The 7,241-nt window shown below is 41.2% G+C and overlaps 1 long non-coding RNA gene across 1 annotated transcript; it reads right to left on the minus strand.

Annotated features, from left to right (window-relative positions):
• Positions 1-3,816: 3,816 nt before the first annotated feature.
• On the minus strand, positions 3,817-6,713 carry LOC145655556 (uncharacterized). The gene is made up of 3 exons (XR_014121621.1): positions 5,656-6,713; positions 5,328-5,450; positions 3,817-5,216 (listed from the first exon to the last, which is right to left on the minus strand). It is a non-coding gene; the product is annotated as an uncharacterized LOC145655556 (long non-coding RNA).
• Between the last annotated feature and the right edge of the window lie 528 nt (positions 6,714-7,241).

The following is a 7,241-nucleotide window of genomic DNA, read 5'->3' on the forward strand; positions in this document are numbered from 1 at the left end:
GCCCGATCTGATGTTCCAGTGCAACCCTAGTTAGGTGCCTTAGGTGAGGGGTCATGTAAATCCATGTAAAAAAACAAACAAAAAAAACCACATATAACATCACTGCGTATAACATCACTGATGCCCCAGCAGTCAGTGGGTTCAGTTTTGGACCGATTTGGGTAGACTCAAACAGTTATCACTTCCTTAGCACCCCTCCCCCTTTAATAGTGTGATGTCTGTCCAATAGTGTCCTAGGCTCTTTGTTAGGAAACACAGAGTCCTTGTGGGCACTGTTGCTCCAGGAACAGAAGGCCCGGTGTGACCCCCCTCCCTTAGACTCCAGCATCCAGCAGATTATACATTTAAAGGGGATTAAGTCCCTCATAATCCACCAAAACAAAGATCTTTTTTCTGAATACGGAGAAGGGGCAGCTTTGCCCAGCGTCGGTTAGCCCTTATGGGACTTTTCCCTCAGAACGAAGCACGGTCGCTTCCCTCAGAAGTCGTCCTTCTTCCCTGTTTCACCATGCCCCAGCCCGACTCCACCATGCCTGTCTTTAATGAGGCAACAAGGGAACTCGACGTAATATCGGCTAATAGCGCCGAGGAAGCCAGATTTCACTGGGCTATGGAACAGGACTAGAACATCATGCATCTTCAAATTTATACGTGAACAATGGATTTAACATTACCAACAGAGCCATGCAATGATGACTCCAATAATATCAGCACAACAGTGATGTAGGACACTTGTCTGTAATTTGAAGGAGACAATATTGAAATATGTACCATAATTGAGCGGCTAGAGCAATCGCAGGCCATGGGACGCACTTTTAATTTCATCACTCTGTCAGCTTTTATTAAAACCCATTCATCAGAAACAGAGGGCAGGGGAGATGTGGAGGGCTCATGGGGTATGAGGAGCTCTGCCCAGCAGAGATGGAGTGAGGAAAGAGGACAGGGTGTGTATGTGCAGGGGTACTTTGCCATCACCTGAGGGAGCAAGGATCAAGGAGGAGAAGGCCTCATGTTGAGAGAATGATGGTGGAGCTCGGTTTCATAGGACTGTTGGTACATTCGACCCTCCCACAAGTACCCACTCAGCCCAAATCCAGGCCCATCCATACCTGTTTGGGGGAGTTCCTGAGGCTGGTGGATGCATCTCTCTTGTTTTCTATGGAATAGTCAGGAAATATGGGTCTAGATTTAAATCACAACTTCTCTGACCTGGCTAATCATGTTACGCTTGCATTTGAAGTCCAATTTCACTCACCTGAGTTCATGTAGTGCATGGATAAGCTTTTAAAGAGGGAGTTTGATGTTTTCTCCCTTGAGTTAAAATGTTTACTTCTTGCTGCTGTCTGTTCTTCTGGCTGGTTGGTGAATCAGGAAGCCTTGAGTGTACTGTACATTTATTTGTACGTACGTTTTCAATTTTTATATGTACGTTTTCACATGGGTACTCATCAGACAGCTACAGAGACATGGCACACACAAGACAGCGCCTCCTCAGGCTGGTTTGATCATTTAAACTTATGCACATGGCACTAAAATGCGATCAAAGTATAACGTTTCTCTATTTCTTCCTGTTGGTCTGCGATCCACCGTACGCTCTTCTGTCCAACCCAAGGCCCCCACCATTCAAAAGCAAATTAAATGATTCATTGTCTCTGCCCTCTCACCTAATGACATAAAAACATAAAGTATAAAAACCATAGGTGAGGACATTTTGCAAACTGTCTTCACTCCATGTTCTAGGCTAAATAGTACATGACTGCAATTGCAATCCAAGAGTGAAAGGGGAAAAAAAGCAAGAGAATAAAATGAAGTGTGACAACATATGAATTTCAAATTTGCGGGGAGACATCAAAGTGTGTCGTCCTGGGTGCCTTCGACAAGGACGCTTGCTGATTTTTAATTCCACTCCCCTGATTGTATCAGCAGCCTAACGAAGAGCAGAGCAGACTCTGCCAGAGAGTGGCACTGGACAGAGAGAGAGAGAAGGAGAGGGAGAGAGATCAGAGAGGAGAGGAGAGAAGATGGAGGAGTGGGAAGGAGAGAAGAAAGGGAAGGCCCTTCCAAATGCAGACGGTTGGGCCCTTTGTTGTCCTAGCGATCACAGGGACCCTTTCATCAGACAGCGAGCAGTTTCCACTCTTCTCCACTTTGGTAAGGCGATATGTGTCAGTGCAAGCATGAGCCTGTGTGTCCACTCAAGGACTTCTGTCCGAGCCGGAGAAAGAGACCGAGAATTTGTCCATGTATATATATATATATATATTTGAGATGCTCTAAATGTCTATTATCACCTGCACTGTACTCTGGAGAGCAGTGTATACTACATGGTAAGTTCCAGCATCAGTGACTGTGCTGTGTATGTAGCATTTACATTTACACATCACACGTTCAGGCTCTTGGCAGTAGGCTACAGAAGTTTCCTGGGCACTGGAATGAGTTGGGCAGCATAATTAGTTTAGAAAATGGCAGCTAGTCAGGAATTCAAGACATTTGGGCTGCTTGTGCCAACATTGCCACTGTGCCAGGTCAGCTAACAACATAAATAAAGCACTGTATGTGTGTGTGTGTGTGTGTGTGTGTGTGTGTGTGTGTGTGTGCATGAGTGCGTGTGTTTGTGTGTGCGCATTTGTGTGTTTTATATTGGGCATTATTTCTATCTGCAAGAATCAACAGGTGTTGAAATGTAATTTATGCATAGATCAAGCATACATCTCAGAAAATACTGAACAGGTTATTGATTCATGTAGCTGAGGAGGTAAATGCCAGTAGATCACAGTAGGTCCTAAACTCTGGTAGTCTTGGCCAAGGTAACAGGTTTGCAGTGTGTGTATTGTTTGCAGGTTTGAAACCACAAAAAAACCCATTAAAAATCCTCTGTGCATGTGTTTACAGTTAAAACATGACAACACACAAAAGATATAATCAGAGACTGAATTTCCTAATATTGCAGCTGACAAACTAAGAACAAAATTACCTGAAGTTCACCACACATTTAGAATGGGTTTTTGTTGTTGTTGTTTTTTCATTAGTAATTTGGCAGAAACTCATATCCAGAAACGTACCAAACCTGTAAATAGCATAGTGAGACAAAAGCACACTAAAAATCTGAAATGATTATGCTAAGTTGCTTGACAGCAAGTGTAACTTAAAAAAATCAAGAGCAAAAGCACAATTAGAGCTACAGTCTCATTGTTTTGGCAAAGCTCACGTTTATAGTACTGTTGGGGGAGGTTCTCAACGATGGATTAAGCCTAGTCCTGCACCAAATTGCCAATGATGAATCACCACTGGCACTTCTTGTTAGTCTATTCTTAGGCTTGATCTGGGTGTGGGAAAAATGACCTTTAATGTGTACACCTTGTTATTTAAGAGCACATGATAACTCACTGATGCGTACTTATATTTAAGCACTTGGGGGGAGAATTAATGGTCTAAATGGTATTTCACACTGAAGAATATTTCATTTGGCTAATATAAGCTAAAAGTGTTGACTTCAGAATACTAATGGCCCTTACCTCTTCTACTGTTGGACAGTTTAGACATTTGTTTTTGTTGATCACTGGAAAAGCTCTCACTGTGGAATTCCCCAAACAATCTTTAATGTTGACTGTATGTCGACTTTAATGTTGACTAATGCCTTTGCTGTGGAAGTGTGTGACTCTGACAGATGTAATGACAATAATGTTCTGTTGTTTTATTTTGTTTTATTTTTCCCTTATTATTTAGATACAGGATGTTAAGTATATAGTTAGGGATTAGGTTTTAACACAAATACATATGTACACTCAAAAAAAAAAGTGACTCAAAAGATATTAATGTTTTTTTTATTCTTTTCTTAGAATCATCATTTAACACTGCATAAAATATAGGCAAGAACAGGGCATGAGCTAGTGTGTGCTTTGGTTTGCAGTTATTTCATATTAGTTTATTTGGGTTACAATATTATTAAGCAACCAACGTCTGCACCCCAGTATCTACACACACTATAAAGATGATATTTCTAGTTACCACCAGGTCAAACTATTCAGAAATCTGCAAATATCAATAAAGAAAATAACAGTGTTGCAGTACTAAAGATGGGACTCAAGACCACATGTCTCAGTCATCATACATTCAGGTACATTTTTACCTGGTCTGGAACATAGAACTGTGACCATATAAAATCTGACCCACAATCCTGTTAGTCTTAGTATGAACTCTGACTTTATTGGCTAAGGTCTTGGTCTTGATTAAGTCTTTCTTAAGGTTGAGTTGGCACAACACTAAAAATTAATCTTATCTTAAATGGTTGACATTGCAGGGGACTTTTCTTGCTTAACTGAATTAATTCCTTTATTTTCACATCCTTCGAATATTTAACAGACAGTACTAAACTGTAACATTGATGCCGAATCACATATTATTTAAAACATACATTAGCATTATACTTCAAACATAACACACATATTACTAAACCGCTGCAAATAACTACTCCCAAGCCTGCAATCATTTTTTAAATTCAGTGATTGTTGTGTTAAGCAACCAAATGCAACCATTGAAAAAATGATCTTTCCTGTTGAGTGTCTAATTTGAAAAATATAATAAACCTGTCTTATATAGGTACTGTGCAGGTGCTTTTCACATGTACTGGGATGTTAAATATTTGAAATGACTATCAGTAAGACATTGTGCAGTACATTTTAATCTTATTGTAGGTCTTGGGTCCATTTTATTATCTATGAACTTCTGATACTGTCTTGCTTAAGGTAATACAATCCATAAACATGAAAGATTGTTTTGTCACATATTTTATCTCAAATCATCATTATTATTATTATTATTATTATTATTATTATTACCTCGTGGGTCCCACACTCATTGCCATGTGTAGCTCATGCCACCTGATAACTAATGTACTTTCAACATTTAATATTTCTCATGTAACATTTTAGCACTAAACATTTCCATTTTTCCAAAATGTAACACAAATCGCAAAACTTTTCACTCTATTAACAGTTTGTGCTCAAAAAAGAATAGACTAGTCAAATGGAACACAAGTGAAAGAAGTAGAAAACCGTGCATGTGCACAAGAGTACACACATGCGTTTGTGCGTTTGTGTGATGGAAATTGATCGTCTCGGTGATGAGTCCCTGGAGACCTACCTGGGAGTGTATGTTCTTGCTTTAGGCAGCACACCTGGGCCTCACTCTTTCTCACACCTCACACACATCCAGCCCTGTGAGACACACATAAGGAGTGTATGTGAGTACATATGCGCCTATATGTGAGTACTCCCTAAAAGAAGAGGGGTATAAATAATCAGGAATAATAATCATTTTCAACTGACTTTTAGTAATGGATGCAGTAAAACAAACTCCTAATGGATCACTTTGGAATTTTCCTAATTCAGAAGTAGCTGGTAAGTAGGTCGAAGTTTCTTTTCCAGCCAAGCTCGCTTGCTCACACGAGTCTGTAGAAAGAGATGATGGAGTTAGGCGGGTTACACGTAGGTGAGTGTGTGTGTCACTGTCCTGTCCTTTTCCATTATGTCTTCTATGTTTTCTGTTTGCAGGTAAGACTACAGGTCAGAGTGTGTGTGTGTGTGTGTGTGTGTGTGTGTGTACAACAGTGAGAAAAAAACAGTTTGAGAGGAAGAGAGAGATGGTGAGTCTTACTGTCGGGTGGACTGTGTGATTAGCAGAGAGCCTTGCTACGGCATCATTTACCACTGTCAACAGCACCGCGGCTCACTGGCCTAGCCAACACTCCCTAGACACACACACACATCTCCACACTGCCCTTGCCACCAAACACACAATACGCATGGACGGGTAAGACGAGGAGGTAAGCATTCGCATTCTAAGTGAGCATTCACATAAGTACAAAGCACTCAAATCAAATCAAGTCCGCGCTTGGGCAATTGAGAATTGATGTCGGTGGGAAAGTCCCTTTTTAAGTCGAATGAGCATATGTCAATAAGACAAATCCACTGCATGGTGAAGCCAGCTTTATCAAAACTGACGGACAGCAGATGACCAGCAAACTGTGAATTTCCTCATTTCCAGCACATTTAAAACATGCACTTTTTTAACAGCAAATCAACAAAGTAAGAACATGAAGAAGGGGCGGGCTTCTCAGCAGACGGCTGAAATAATCCATTGGTGGTGGAGGGATGGACTGTGGGACCTGCAGCTCAGAGGCTTTTTAATTGCCAGAAAATGAGTGTAAATAACAGGAGAGAAAGAGGGGAGAGTGGGGAGGGTTTGGGTCTGGAGAACCCCCCTAATACATGAGGTCTGGAAGATAAGTACAGTAATCAGAGATACCTCTCCTGAGCCAGGCTTCCTGCCCTCCGTAGAAAGGGGAAGAGAGAGAGAGAGAGAGAAATTGCATCAAAAAGGTACGGGCGGATTAGGTGAGAGAGGCAGGTTACTACACTCTTTTGGTAGGGGGAACCTGCAGGATTACAGATAACAAAATGTTAGTGCAGCGCTCTGAGTTGCCTGTCCAGAGAAAAGTGTGTTCGCACCAACTAAATCAGCCGAGTGGGCTTCTGTGACGCTAGTAGCAGGATGAGGAAAAAAATCAGAGCAAAAAAAAAGAACAGATAAAAAAAGCTTTGTAGAGGAAGAATAAAGGGAGAAGAGTTTTGTAAGGGTTTGTTAAAAGAGTCGGTCTCTAGTATTTGCCAAAACACCATGTTGGAGGGAGTATCGACACAGTGATCGTTAGCTAACGAGGTGATTAATTGTCATGACAGCGAAAGTGAGAGGCTGTCAGTAAGGGCAAACTTGAAGTCGATTTGCCCCTATCTCTACCACTCCCTCAGTAGTGTGTGTGTGTGTGTGTGTGTGTGTGTGTGTGTGTGTGTGTGTGTGTGTGTGTCTGTTTCTGATGCATTTCTATTCTTTCTTATTCAAGGAACCCTCCTTAGCTCCTTAGACCTAGACTGTTATTGTGTGCATTTTTAATTTCTACTTGATATTTGTAGCTAAGTATCACCTGTTACTATGGAACTAAGCACTGTCTTTGACTAAAAGTATTGATGTTTTTTGAAGGCAGCTGGTTTATATTCGCATGACATTTTTAAATTCTATTGTATTCATAAAAAGACACCAGGACTCCATAGAAATTCGTAGAGTCATCAGTCGTGCATTCTGAACTCACCCTCAGCCGTTCTCTGTCCGTATCAGGATATGTTGGGCTGAAATTACAGCTGGGCTTTGGGGACTCCACCTCTGCTATCGGGAGTGACCCAAGC

Source organism: Electrophorus electricus, unplaced genomic scaffold (genome assembly GCF_041902795.1).
Source record: "Electrophorus electricus isolate QZ-2024a unplaced genomic scaffold, ASM4190279v1 Scaffold271, whole genome shotgun sequence".
Taxonomy (NCBI): domain Eukaryota; kingdom Metazoa; phylum Chordata; class Actinopteri; order Gymnotiformes; family Gymnotidae; genus Electrophorus; species Electrophorus electricus.